The sequence below is a fragment of the Saccopteryx leptura genome, chromosome 5, assembly GCF_036850995.1.
Source record: "Saccopteryx leptura isolate mSacLep1 chromosome 5, mSacLep1_pri_phased_curated, whole genome shotgun sequence".
Classification (NCBI taxonomy): domain Eukaryota; kingdom Metazoa; phylum Chordata; class Mammalia; order Chiroptera; family Emballonuridae; genus Saccopteryx; species Saccopteryx leptura.
The window spans coordinates 3689250-3703485 of record NC_089507.1 but is presented as its reverse complement, the minus strand read 5'-3'; the positions used below and the strand labels follow the sequence as shown (position 1 = coordinate 3703485).

General features: G+C 53.9%; 1 long non-coding RNA gene across 1 annotated transcript; it reads left to right on the top strand.

Annotated features, from left to right (window-relative positions):
* The first annotated feature begins 929 nt into the window (after nt 1-929).
* LOC136405836 (uncharacterized) lies at nt 930-4056 on the top strand. The gene is made up of 3 exons (XR_010751576.1): nt 930-1200; nt 1277-1391; nt 2995-4056. It is a non-coding gene; the product is annotated as an uncharacterized lncRNA (long non-coding RNA).
* The last annotated feature ends 10180 nt before the right edge of the window (nt 4057-14236 follow it).

Sequence of the window (14236 nt, the reverse complement as noted above, 5' to 3'; positions counted from 1 at the left end):
AGACCTATGGGTTTATCCTTTGATCCTCAGAATGACCTGCAAGAGAGAGTCGGCCCCCCCACCCACCCATTTGATAGACAGGTCATGTGACTTGCTTAAGGTCACACCACACCTTGAGAATGAGGCTAAGCTGGGCCCCATCCCAGCTCCATTTTAGGGGGCCCTCCCCAGGCGGCAGCTGAAGTCGTGGGTCTGCAGAGGAGGAGCACCCCCCTCCCCCCCGGGACCCTTCGTGGTGGCTGGTGGCTGGCTTCTTGCTGGGGCAGCAGGGACAAGTGTCTTCTCTGTCTGGCAGGTCTCCCGGGCTCTGTTTGAGAACCTGCCCCCAGGCCTCAGCTCTGCAAGGGGAAGAAATAAAAATAGCCCAGCAGAGCAGACGCCCGCTGGGCTGTGGGCAGCAGGCGTGCCTTTCCCATGACTCGGGGTCTGCAGAGCCTCGTCCGTCCTCCCGTCCTCCCGTCCTCCCGACCTCCCGGAGCCTGTCCTGTGTGTTGGGCCTGGGGCCTGGAGCCCAGGAGGCAGAGCTGAGTCAAGCCCAGCAGCCCCACTGGGAGGAGAAAGAGGTCCCACGGGAGAATACAGTCGTTAAGAGGGGGAGGGAGAGAGGAAGAGGGTTCCAGGCAGTGGGAACAGCATTTGCAAAGGCTCCATGTTACTAATAGGGGGCTATCAGAGTGGGCAAGGAGCTGGATGCCTCTGAAGGGTGGGGTGCCTGTTGGGGCAGGATGCAGGGTCCAGCCAGGGAAGCAGGCAGGCCCCACCCCACAGGGGAGACTGGACAGGACTGTTGGCCAATGGGGAGCTAAGAAAGGTGGCAGAGCAGGAGGTGACAAATCAGGTCAGCATTTTAGAGAGACTGGGTATTCCAACCCAATGAGGCCACCACACCAAGGCCCAGAGTCCGCCGTCTGGTCCTGGCATGTTCCTGCCAGGGATGCAAGGAGGCGCCTTTGACCTGACCTCCAGGCTCCATCCAGCACCTGCAAGTCTTCCCGAGGGTTCTCTCTGGCTACTGGAACCAAATCCCCCTCCCACCTCTTCCCACTAGGCCAGGAGCCCTGGGCCCTCTGGTGGGGTAACTCTGGGGCGTGTGGACTGACTTCTGGAGTGCTGACTGCCCTCCCCTGTCCCCCCGCCCCCCATGGCTGGTTTGAGGACTGCCGTCACTCCCCTGCCGGGTTTCCTAGGGTCACCTGTTGTGTAAGTTTCCTGTCTCTGCTGTAACTGATGACCTAAAATTTAACAGCTTACACACCACACGTTTCTTCTCCTACAGGTCTCCAGGTCGGAAGCCTGACATTCAGGTGTCTCCAGGCGAAGTCCAGGCGTGGGCGGGGCTGCGTTCCTCTCCCGAGGCTCTTGGGGAGAAGCCACGCCCTCCCCTCTTCCAGGTACCCGGCACTCGGCGGCTCTCTGATCCCCTCCCCCACCCTCAAAGCCAGCAGGTCAAGTCCTTCTCCTGTCATCGTGCCTCTCTGACCCCATCTTCTGCCTTCCTTTTCTGCTTGTAAGGATTCTCTTTATTAGATTATTGGCCAGATAATCAAGGATAATCTCCCCATCTCGAGGCCCGTAACCTTAATCACACCTGCAAAGCCCCTTCCGGGTGCAATGTAACAGACTGACAGGCTTGGGGGAGCAGTTTGTCTTTGGGGGCTGACGTTCTGCTGACCTCACCTGTGTAATAAACCGTTTGCACTGAAACCTTGCCCCAAGTTCTGCTTCTGGGGGCCCCATCCTAGGAACCCCAAACTATTCTTCACCGTGTACCCCCAACTCCGGTCAGCATTGCCTCCCCTTTTCGAGGGGGGGTCTTGGCAGGTCAGCCTGTTACAGAGATTGGGTTTTGCTGATCTTTCACCCCGAATTACCTCCTCCAAGCTCCCACCCCCACCCCAGGGCAAAGGTGTCGCCCCTGCCCCTCAGAGGCTCTCTGAAGCCGGGACAATTGAGGCAAGAAGCCAGGTGGAGAACTGAAGTCACACTCAGGTTGGAAAAAAAGGTGTACAGGTTGGGCCTCCCCGGGTGCTGGGTTCAAATCCTGCCTCTGTAGCATCCTTCCGGCAGCCTTGGGAGGCCCTGTGGGTCTTTCGGAGCCTCTGTTTCCTCCCCTGGCAGAGGGAGTGAGGGGCTTGCAGGCATCACTGAACAGGTGAGAGGCTCCCAGGAAGGGCTGTTGACAGGGAAGGAGCAGTTCTAGCCTTTGTCGTCTTCTTCACAGAAAAGAATTACAATAACTAAATGTTTGCAGCCTCTCTGAGCTGCCAGCTTTCCTAAGGGCAAAAGAAGCGAGTGTGTGTGTGTGTGTGTGTGTGTGTGTGTGCATGCAAGCGCGTGCATGGGTGTGTGTTTGTTTGTTCGTTTCCTGGATGCAAAGGACCAGCTGACGCCTCCCAGCCGGGTGCAGCTGACACTTGTTCTGGCCGGTGGTGCTGGGGCTGCCTGGGAAGTGGCTGACATTTGGGTGGCCCGGGAGGGGGCTCCTCTGAGGGCCTGCCAGCACCTTCGCCTCAAAACCAAGACCAGTTGCAGGCCCCGTGCCAGCCACGCGGGTTAGGAGGCCAGATGGTCTCGAGGCAGAAATTCCAACAGTCCCCAGATGCCATAAATCCAGCCACAAACCAGAGGGTGTCGGATTTTCCCTCAAAGCAGGGAGGGTGTGGTGACTTTACGGCGATTTCTCCCTCCCGCGAGGCTTCTGTGGTGTTTGGCTAGCCAGCCCTCCATTTGATCACGGAGGCAAGTTATGCGATGAATTTTGATGTTTGGGGCATTGGTGTATATATACCCTTAGCATTTTTTTTTTCTCAAAAAAAAAAGATGTATAAAACAGGAGCTTTTACATGATTCTGAATGGGTTTTGTCATGGCTGTTTTGTTCTGTTTTTTAAAGGGTGAGTTGCGGGAACATTACTTTTCGGTAACAGCTAGGCACCTTTTGGCCAACTAGATGGGCCGCAGAGCTTTCTAGTGCCTTTCTCCATCTTCTTACCAGGGCAATGGGAACTGACCCCTTCGATGGCCCACTCCCCACCCCAGGAATGCTCAGGACAAGCCAGGAGCTCAGCAGCGGGGAGCTCGTGAGAACAGTCCCCCTGTGAATTCCCAAACACACTGTACATGAGACCGTGAGTGGGAGAAGCCCAGTCCTGAGAGACAATAAGCAGCTGAGGGCGCTGAGCTTGGTACCAGCCTCAAGTTCCGGCCCCAGCTCGGCCACTCCCTGACTCTGACCCTGGGTCAGGTCCGTTTCTCTCTGCTCCCGTGGGCTTGCACAGCGCCGGCGCCCACCTCACAGGGCTGCGCGGATTCGATGCCCACGTGCACCTGAAGTCCACAGAGGAGCCCCTGGCGCACCGTGAGCTCCGAGCAAATATGCTGGCTCTTCTCCCCCTGCTCAAGGGGCCTCTGGGGCTTGTCAAGCGTGTGCGAGGCAGACTCATTTGTTTCAACTGTGAGGACAGGGACGTCACTGACAAACGAGGAATGAGGCTGAAAAAGAAGTGAGCCGTCACAGAAGCACGGACTCACAGAGCCACGAGGTGGAAGCGACTCACACGTTCACCGGTGGGGGGAGGGACCGCTAAGCAAAATGGGGTCTATCCATACGATGGAATGTGACTTGGCCCTGAAAAGGAATGACATTCTTTTTCCTTTTAATTGATGTTAGGAGAGAGAAGAAGGGAAAGAGCCAGGAGAGGGGTGGACATTGACTTGTGGGTCCACTTATTCATGCCAACATTGGTTGTTCCTTGTATGCGCCCTGACTGGGGATGGAACCCAAAACCTCTACCTGTTGGGACGGCGCTCTAAGCAGCTGAGCTACCCAGCCAGGACCAGGAATTAGATTCTGACACCTGCTACACCATGAGGACACAATGCTGAATGAAACGAGCCAGTCACGAAAGGACAACCATTGCAACCTGGCCTGTGATGGCGCAGTAGATAGAGCGTCTACCTGGAACACTGAGGTCGCCGGTTCAAAACCCTGGGCTTGCCTGGTCAAGGCACATACAAGAGGCAACAAGCAAGCAATGAACAACTAAAGTGAAGCAACTATGAGCCAATACTCCTCGCTGCCTCCCCACTCCTCTCTATGTAAATTCAATAAATAAAATCTTAAAAAAAAAAAAAAAAAAAAAGGCCTGACCTGTGGTGGCGTAGTGGATAAAGCGTTGACCTGGAATGCTGAGGTTGCAGGTTCAAAACCCTGCACTTGTCTGGTCAAGGCACATATGGGAGTTGATGCTTCCTGCTCCTCCCCCCTTTCTTTCTCACTCTCTCCTCTCTGAAACAGAAAAAAAAGAAAAGAACAACCATTGCATGGTTTCACTTACACGAGGGATCTAGAGTAGTCCGACTCAGGAACAGAAACCAGAACTGTGATTGCCAGGGGCTAGGGGAGGGGGGGAGGGGCAGTCAGTGTTAACGGGGACAGTTTGGAAAGAGGGGTGGGGGGTGGGGATGCTTGTACGACATTATGAACGTATTTAACACCACTGAACTGCACACTTAGAAATGGTTAAGAAGGCAAATGGCATGTTATGTGTATTTAACTACAATGAAAACTTTTTTAAAAAGAAGAAAGACATGATTCAGCTTGCCTAGGTCACTCTGCGGGGAAGCAAGAGGTGGGATTCAGACCCAGGTCTGAAGGACTCCCCAGCCAGTGGCTCCCTGTCACAAGCCTCCCTGTGACATGTCTGTGGGATGGTTAAACTCAGGGGAGAAAGTGGCTTCCAGAGAGAGCGCTGAAGACTTGACTGAGGAGAGACACGAGAGCGACCCGGGAGAGAGGAGGAATTGGTGGGGAAAGAGGTGCCAGGCAGCTTCCCCTGTGTGAGCGTGGGCACCCCACTCACCCTCTCTGGGCTCCTGTATGAGGGTCGGGTCAGGAGGGCCGCAGTCCTTCCAGCTCTCAGGTCTGAGGAGGGTAAGAAGGGGTGTCCAGGTATGTTCCGAAAGCTCCAATGGACCCCCGTGCCCCTCCCTGCCCTGGGGTCTTTGCTGGTGCTGAGAACTGTCTTCTCCCTGCTCTAACTCCATCCCTCCCCCAGTGCCCACCATGTACCAAGCTCAGTTCTGGGCCAGGTCCCTGTCGGGACGGGGTGGGGGTGGGAGGACTGACATCCTATTGGGGAGGACAGACAGTAGACAAGTAAATAAACAGGAATAGATCCTATGAAGAAAGATGGGTAATGGGGTAGGGTTTTTTTTTCAGGGGTGGGGGCCAGCAGGATCTGGGAAGGCTGCACTCTGGTTGGGGCCCCAGAAAGGCATTCTGGAGGAGGTGGCCTTTGGGCTAGGTCTTGAGCCCTGACTGAGCAGACTGCAGCTGGGCTGCAGGGGCTCAAAGAGATCAGGAGCTCAGCCCTGCGGGAGGGCAATCCTGACACAGCTACGGGGCTGGGCGAGCAGAAGAGGGGCACAGCGGGGCGCATCCAACCGGGTATTCCCGGGATATACGGCCCTGCCCCGCCCCAAGCTGGACTTTGGAAGATGAAGGAAGTGCCCCCGGTTTGGGAACAGCACGTGTGAAGGCCCGCGGGCAGCTGCAGAGGCTGGAAGACTGAGGGTTTGGAAGCCAGTAGGATTGCCGGGCGACCCTGGTATGGTGATTCCAGTCTCTGAGCCTCCGGTTCCCTCTTCACGGGATGAATGGGAGTAGCAATGTCACCTTGTGAGAGGTGTTATTTTTGTGAGGACTTTGGAATATGAAGTGAGATGATGTAGGGACACAGGAGATGTTTGGAGGCAGGGGACTCCTTTCTTCTGCCTCCCCGTCCGTCCGGTATTGCTGGGTCAAGGTGCACAAAGGAGGCGGGGAGCAATGGGCAGATAGGCTCCATCTGGATCCTGGTGAAGCCCCTCCTCCTACGTTGGCTGCCCGCCCTCCCCTCTTAGTAGAGAATCCCCTTCTGAGATCCCACTATTCTCACGGGAGCCTATCAGTCTCAAACCCCACAAGTATCTCCACCCAACCCATCAGAGGCACACACCCCCCCCCGCCACGCAGTGGGGGACCTTCCTGCTTCTGAAAATGGTGGCCTCGGTCCTCTCCATTTACTTACCTCCTGAGGGACGCCCCTGGGCCATGATGGAAGCCCCCTGCCCTGGGGGCTCAGTGAAGAAGACACCTCTGGCCAAGAGGTGGGACAAGTTGGCGTTCCTGCCACCAAGGTCTCCCAGCCTGAGCTGAAAGGACCTGGGGTAATGGTCACCCAGACCAACTACCCCATGTGGGAAACAGAGTCTCTAAGAACCACCCCCCACCCCCCGCCTTTGACTGACGCCTTACTCCGTGGCAGTTTCTGTGCCGGGAGCTTCCCTGGGGCGTCTTCTCACTTCACAGTCACTTCCTCCTGGAAGATGCCAGCTTCCTACCCAGGGTACTGAAGCACTGCCATCAGATTATGACATAATTGTGGCATGTAAGCATAAATATCCATTTCAGTAAGTATCAGTTATACCCATTTTCTGTGTAAACACCGTAGCATCAGGAGCTGTTATGACAACTCTGTGTAAATACTTGGTATCCTCTGATCTTTATTCATTTAACAACTTTATCCTGAGCACCACCTGCTGTGTCTGAGGCCCTGTTCTGGGGCCCAGGGTGCAGCCCAGCACAGACTCGGCAGAGGCCTGCCTGCCCCCCCCCCCCCCCTGAGCTTGCAGTTGGAGCAGGGAGAAGGGCTAAGGACAGATGAATACACAAGGAGCCGTGTTAAGACCGGCCATGAAGAGAAAGCTAGGGAACAAGGAGGGAGGGCCAAGGACTGTGCTATTTTATGACCATGGAAGATTTCTAGGAACATCATGTAGTGTGGGTTGAAAGGTGAACCCCAAAAGATATCTCTACCCAGGACCTGTGACTATGACCTTATTGGAAAAAAGGGTCTTTGCAGATGTAATTAAGTCAGGCTGAGATCATCCTGGTTGGGCTTCAAATCCGATGACAAGTGTCCTTATATGAGGCAGAAGAGGAGACACAGACACACAGAGAAGGCCCAGAGACCACAAAGGCAGTGATTAGAGGGATGCTGCCACCAGCCAAGGAATGTCTAGAACCATCAGAAGCTGGAAGAGACAAAGGATTTCTCCTTAGCCCCTTTGGAGGGGGCGTGACCCTGATGATGCCTTGATTTCTGGTCTCTGGAACTGAGAGAATAAATTTCTGTTGCTGTAAGCCACCCGGTTTGTGGCCACTTGTTACAGCCGCCGCTAGAAACTAATACACATAAAACTTCTGACCCGAGCTTGAAAACAGTGAGGAAGTCACCATGCAGGTATGTGAGAGAAGAGCATCACAGGTTGAGAGGATAGCAAGTGCAAAGGTCCTGAGGCCAACTAGAGAGATTTGGGGAAGAGCAAAAAGCCAATGTGGCTACAGCACACATGGTATTAGGGGATGTGAAAGCAGGTCAGGATTCTTATAGGAGGGCCTCGTGAGTAAAGGACTTTGACCTTCATTGTACATGACATAGGTTACCACTGGAGGGTTTGGGGTAGGAGGGTAACATGATCCAGTGTGTGGTCAGTGATCATACCACTCTGGCAGCTGAAATGAGACCAAGTAGGGTAGGGAGGAGAAACCCACATTACTGCCCCCAAGGAAGTCAAATCTAATCCCAAAAGCTTTGTCAAACTCATGTGTTTTACGGAAGGTCTGATGGGAAAAGAAAAGGGGAAGTTACCAGGCGCAGCACCCAGCACATGTCACCCTTCTTCCTGTCTAACACCCCAGCTCCCTTTTGAACGCATTTCCCATAGAAACTACTGGTTCTCTCACCAGGCAAACTCTCTTCCAGCCAAACAAAGCCTCCTGCAGGCCCTGGGAAACATTATCTCCTTATGGCTCAGTGTCTGTGCCAGACAGTGAGCAAGCATTTTATTTCCGTAGGTTAACTGTTTCCCTCCAAGCCCACAACCACCTAGCAGGTGGATACTGTTATCCTCACGCCTATCTTACAGATAGAAAGCTAAGACCCGGAGAGGGGCGGGGACTTGGCCCAAGCTTTCGCAACTGACAAGTGAAGGAGCCAGTCCTCTGAACCCCAGAATGAACGCAATCTTACTTCCGACTGGACTGGGGCAGGGAAGCTCCGTTATGCGTATGCCTCCGTATGCACAGGACCTGGAAAAGCATCCGCCCCCCAGCCCCTGCTCTTTTTATGGGGTTTCTGCAGTGACCTGGTTCATCTGTGAGACTCAACAATGGCCTCAGGAGCTTCCCGGCCTCTGGGTTACATCCGAAAGTGATTGAGAGGCCTCCAGACTCTAACTTTTACCACCACCCACCGTGCCTCCTCCACAGGCTGTAGCTTAATACACGCACTTCAATCTTAGCGTCCCAAACTCGCAGGGCTGGAGGGTCCTTGGAGATTCCCGTCCGGACTGTACGAGGTGCTTACATAACTCCTACAGGGTCTCTCAGCTAAGGGGTCAGTCTGTGCACAAACCGTCCACATACAAGTTGCTCACCACTCCTGAGAAGGTCCGTCCCACCTCAGAACACCTATGGCTCTTTAAAGAGCGCCAGAAAGGGAGAGGATGGCCTGGGTCCCCATGCTGGGCCCAGGGACCTGGCACAAGTCACTTCACCTCTCCGAGTCCCATCCTGTAAAATGAGGGCTCATGGGGTTGGCGGGTGAGGTTGAAACACGTGATAGAGGTGAAAGTTCTTGGCACAGTACCTGCACATAGCAGGTACTCAGTAAAAGCATCTGCTGCTAACAGTGTAAATATGTATGACCTTACCCGAGAGCAATTCCAGGTGCAGCAAGGGTTCCAAATGCTTCTTCTCTGCGCAGGGCATGTATTATTAACCCTCTTTTACAGCTGAGGAATGCGGGGCTCAGTGGCCACCGGACATCAGACAGCGCCAGCCAGAGTCTGGCCCTTGCTTTATACAAACTTGCAATAGCACAAGAGTCTGAGATATATGCTGCTCACAAAAATGAGGGGACGTTTCAAAATGAATATGAAACGATAAAAAAAAGAAGTATTTGATTTTTTCTTAATTAAACAAGAACATCAGAAAAGCAAACGACAAGTCAAAGAAAGCGGTTTAATGATGCAAATGAGATGCAAAACCAACTTTTAAGTCATTGGGAAAATGCCCAAAAGGCTGAGAGGACTGGAGTCTCTGCATGTTCCCTGACCCCCTCATTTTTGTGAGCAGTATAGTTAGAAATCAAGGGGAGAGGGTGACCAAAGAGACCTTCCTTTTTCTCCTTCAGAGGTTCCGAAAGTGCACACAAAACGGACGACTTTGCCAGGAGGAGGAGGGAGCCTCAAGAGAGGGTGTAACTCATTCAGGGCCCCACAGGAAGTGAGGCCCAGAACCCAGGCTCCTTCTCCTGGAGCCTTGGGCTCCCCAGACAGCCAGGGGCTAACTCCTGAGCTTCCTCATGGTCCTTTCTGAACGAGATCTGACCTGGCATCCATGCAAACCTCTTCATAGGCAAGAACTCGTCACATGGGCTCAATTCAAACTGGTCAAGTTGGTAAACAGATTGTTCCACAGCATATTTGCCATGGATTCATATTTTCCACCTGCACGATGAATACATTCCAAACTTTCTGCCATAGCCTACAAGGCCTGGCTTGATCTGCACTCTGTTACACTCACACAGACACACAGACACACCCCACCTCTCTAATGGCATCTGGAATTCTCTAGCCATGCTAAAGCGCTTTTGGTTTCCCAGTGCATGGTGACTTTTCCTGCCTCAGGACCTTTGCACATGCTACTACTCTTCTACCTTACCACTCCTCCCAACCTATCCCTTCTTCCTGATTGTGAACAGCTGAGTCCCTTTCATTCTTCAGGATTCAACCCGAATATCACTTCCTCAGAGAAGCCTTTTGCTAACACCATAGCTAAGCAGATGCCTCCTGTTTGTTCCTTCTTGTGGCATCTATCACAGTTGGTAATGATATATTTAAAAACTTTTTATAGTCAGTCTGCATCGTCACTTAGATTGCAGGTTCCATGGAGCCATGCTTGTTTTTCTTACCAGTGCCTCCTGAGAGTCCCGACGGTGCCCGTCAGACTGCTCAGAAAAGTTTGGCTGGATAAATGGATAGGAGGCTGGAGGGAAGAAAAGTGAATTTGGGGCTGATGGCGACCCCGCTTTGATTCCTGGCCCGAGCACATAGCAGCTGGACTGTGAACTTGTGAAAATCACTTCCATTCTCTGAGCCTCAGTTTCCCCATCTGAGAGGCAAAGATAATAATGGCCCCTCCCTTCTTTGCAGGATTAAACAAGCTGGTATGTATAATATGCAAGGCTAAACACAAGGTAGGTAGTGTGGGTTTGAACTGCATCCCTCCAAGAAAGATATGTGGAAGTCTTATCCCCCCAGTACCTCTGTGACCTTATTTGGAAACAGGGTCTTTGCCGATGTAATTAGTTCAGATGAGGTCATCCTGAGGTTAGGGTGGGCCCTAATGCAATATGACTGGTGTCTTTATAAAAAAAAAAAAAAGGAGAGAAATAGGGGAAAGACGGCCATGTGACAATGGTAGCAGAGACTGGAGCAAGGCATCAACCAGCTGTGGGATGCCAAGGGTGGCTGGTGGACAGCAGACACACAGGAGAGGCTGGTGGACAGCAGACACACAGGAGAGGCTGGTGGACAGCAGACACACAGGAGAGGCTGGTGGACAGCAGACACACAGGAGAGGCTGGTGGACAGCAGACACACAGGAGAGGCTGGTGGACAGCAGACACACAGGAGAGGCTGGTGGACAGCAGACACACAGGAGAGGCTGGTGGACAGCAGGCACACAGGAGAGGCTGGTGGACAGCAGGCACACAGGAGAGGCTGGTGGACAGCAGACACACAGGAGAGGCTGGTGGACAGCAGACACACAGGAGAGGCTGGTGGACAGCAGACACACAGGAGAGGCTGGTGGACAGCAGACACATAGAAGAGGCTGGTGGACAGCAGACACACAGGAGAGGCTGGTGGACAGCAGACACACAGGAGAGGCTGGTGGACAGCAGACACACAGGAGAGGCTGGTGGACAGCAGACACACAGGAGAGGCCTGGAAACCCCCCCCCCCCAGCCTTCACGGGGAGCACACCCTGCTGTCCCCTTGGTTTCAGACTTTCAACCTTCATTTATTTTTATTTTTTTATTTTAAGTATTTTTTTAATTTAATTTATTGTGTTTACATAGATTCTAGTGTCACCCCGATTGCATCCCCCCGCCCCCGCATTCCCCTCAACATCTCCCCTGCTCAGACCCTCATTGCTGGAGACAAACTTTAAGTTGCCTGGTTTGGGGTACATTTTATAGCCGCTGTGGGCTACTGACCAAAAAACATGAGGTCAGTGTGCCTTCCTTCTTTTGGGGCCCTATCAGTCCTCTGTTTATGTTCATGTAGTCCCCAGGAGACAGTGTGGCCCCCCAAACGGTCTTTGTTAGATCCCCCCAGGCCCCTGCCCCTGACAGGAGACAGCGATGGCGCATGTGTGCTTGTGAGGTGTGAATCAGGCACACCAGTGCCTTTTTTTTTTTTTTTTTTTTGTATTTTTCTGAAGCTGGAAACGGGGAGAGACAGTCAGACTGATTCCCGCATGCGCCTGACCGGGATCCACCCGGCACGCCCACCAGAGGCGCCTGGGGCAGAGGCCAAGGAGCCATCCCTAGCGCCCGGGCCATCTTTGCTCTAGTGGAGCCTTGGCTGCAGGAGGGGAAGAGAGAGACAGAGAGGAAGGGGGGGGGGGTGGAGAAGCAAATGGGCGCTTCTCCTATGTGCCCTGGCCGGGAATCGAACCTGGGTCCCCCGCACGCCAGGCCGACGCTCTACCACTGAGCCAACCGGCCAGGGACCACACCAGTGCCTTTTATAAGAGCCCTGTGCGCTTGGTGGTGGGAAGGAAAGGGCCAATTTCTTGTCCTTGCCTGACTGGGATCTACCCCATGCTGTGCACCAGAAAGAACTGGTCTGGCCCAAGATGTGGAGGCAAACGGAGAGGGTCTGAGTCCAGCCCAGGTTCTCGGTGAGGGGAACTTCTCTGACCAGCATTCCCTCCTGGGCCTTTCCTGGCTCCCCTTCTTGGCACTGCAGTGGGGGAGCCCCTTTGCTGGAGATGTGGGGATGACTCCCTCCAGCTCACCTGCTCCGGACCCTCAATATCACCTTGATGGAACATCCTCTCCCAGGGAAGGCCTGGCTGCTGACCAGCTACTGGGAGGCTAAGCGCACAGTTTAATCTCTTGATTAGGAATCACTTCCAGGCCCGTCGCATGCCGATCGCCCCAGTGCAGGTACTCCTGACTATGGGAGAGAAGAGTAGTGCCGATGAAGCCTCAGGAATAGATTCATGTCATTCTTAGTGAGAAGCCATCAGGGCTGAGGGCAGGAGTTCGTGAGGGAGGTATGGTCAGCGCCCAGCCTTCAGGCTCCTGCTGAGAAAGTGTCGACCTTGCTTCGCACCTAGTTTCACCAGGTGGGAGGATTCCCTCCACGTTGGGAGGGGCTTCCTATCCTGGGAGCTAAATCAAGAGAGGGAGCTCTGGTTGTTTCTATTTCAGAGACCTGGAAGCCAGACCAGAGAGGGGCAGTAACTCGGTAAAGGTTGCACAGCGGCCAGGCAGCAGCGCCACACCCACACCCAGGCTCTATGACGTCAGAAGGCGACTGCACGTTCACTTCAGAAGCTGATTCCGTAGGGCAGTGCGTGGGGCACTAGCTCGGCAGAGGGCAGGGGGCAGTGCCATGAAACAGAGATGGGCACAGGGGCGCTGGCTGGGTGAGCCACCTGTGGACATGCTGGAGCCGACAAGTGCAGGTGGCCGGTCTATGGCCTGGGAGATAGGTCAGTGGAGCAGAGAGACGTGTGTGTCCTTCTGCCTTTGTGGCAGTGCGGGCTGCTGAGTGGGTGGAGCTGTCCAGGCGCCTGGCGAGTGGGCCGAAGTGGAGGCGCCAGGAAGGACGGAGGGAGGGGGGACCTGAGGCGGGGCAGGGTGGGAGCCACATAAGGAGGGCAGGCATTTGTTGAGTGTTTACCGTGTGCCGGGCACCGCTCTGACCTCCTGCAAGGATTCCTTTGTGCCCCTCACGACAACCCCCTCAGGTAAATACTAATATTATGTTGCCATTTACGGGTGAGGAAACCGAGAGAGGCTCAATATCTTACCGTGTCAGCAACCTAATAAGAGGTGGAGCCCAGCTGGTCCAGTCTGAGTGCTTAACCATCGCACTACCCTCCCTCAAGCGTGGCCGGCTTCCGTGGATTGGGGCGGAGGGAGAGGAGGGAGGGGAAAAGTCATCAGCCCCTGGAACAAATCTGAAAGGACCACGATGAGACTTGACATTTACACGGCATCTTAGCGTCTGTGGAGGACACCACCGCTCCGATCTCATCTGGCCCTGAATACAACCAACCGACCAGGACAGCTCCATTCTCTCTCCATCATGTCAGATACTCGGAAGCCCTGTGAAGGTCACTGAGCTCCTCAAGGTCAGGCTGTGAGGCTGTGTCAGAGGCTTGACCTTAGCTCTTCACATGCTGGAGTGGTATTTACTGCTCCTGAGAGGAATGTAGGGCCGCAGAGAGGAGGGACCTGCAGGAGAGCTGCTGGCCTTCGGAGGTTAGCTGACTGCCTTGACCGACAGTGTCCAAGCTGAGATGACCGGTTAGACTCCTAAATGAGGGTGTTGGTCCCCTGGGAAGCCAATGGAAGCGTCTCTGGTGGGGGTTCTTATCGGGACATGATTTAACAGTTGACTCAGTGTAGGCTTGAATGAAACAGTGTGGCATAGTGGCCAGAGCAGGGCTGCAATCAAATCCTGCTGCTTGCCACCTAGTAGCAGCGTGGCCGGGGGCAAGCCACCTAACCTCTCCAGAGCCTCAGGGTCTCTAACTGCAGATGGGGATGATTTCCCGGAGGCTGACTATCCTGGGGGTGGGGATAACCGAGGAGGGCACCGGGTGTGCAGCTGGAGGTCAGTGAATGAGCTGGTATTGTTAGGGTTGGATGATAGCTGGGGTTTCTACATACTCTTTTGTTTTTTAAAGTCAGACTTTATTTTGTTACAACTGCTTAAGGTTCACAGCAGAATAAAGCAGAAAGTACAGAGGGTTCCCATATACCTCCTGCACTCCCCCCCCCGCCGCCTCCCCGTATTATTAAAGTGCAGCTTCGTTGAAATTTTGTTTTCAAAGTTCACAGGAGCAAAGGAGGGGCAACTTTGGGGGAGAACAGGAGGAGATTTAA